The sequence below is a fragment of the Cyprinodon variegatus genome, unplaced genomic scaffold, assembly GCF_000732505.1.
Source record: "Cyprinodon variegatus isolate N-32 unplaced genomic scaffold, C_variegatus-1.0 Scaffold328, whole genome shotgun sequence".
Taxonomy (NCBI): domain Eukaryota; kingdom Metazoa; phylum Chordata; class Actinopteri; order Cyprinodontiformes; family Cyprinodontidae; genus Cyprinodon; species Cyprinodon variegatus.
In genome coordinates, this window is record NW_015150781.1 from 712064 (window position 1) to 712566 (window position 503).

Here is a 503-nt window from a genome sequence, read left to right on the forward strand (position 1 = left end):
TGTTCTGCATTTCCTTTCTGGATGCGGTTGGTCTTTTTCTGGAGCTCCTTTGGGTTTGAGAGGCAAACCTGAAAGCTTTAAGAATTTAAATATTTGTGTTGGTTTAATTAGTCCTAAATTCCAATGGGAGATTATTAAACTAGGCTTAGCAATAATTATTTAACCTGTGAGCAAAACCTGGACTAAAACTGGGACTAAAAACAGCAGCAGGTAAAGAGAAATCAAACCATTGGATGTGATCCTGCACTCAGTCTCAACAGCAATAATTTAAACTAGATGCTGTATATTTTATTCATATTTACTAAAGTACTAGATGCTTAAATTCTTCAATAATTTACAAAGAGGATTATCCTATTGCAGATGAGATAAGATAAAAATTCAAATGAAAACTTAATAACTGCCTTTGTTCAATATCTGGCCCAGTGAATCGGCGGGAATACGGACTGGATCTGAACCTGGCATCGAGTGTCAGCACTAAGGTTGGATTAAAAACACAGACTGGA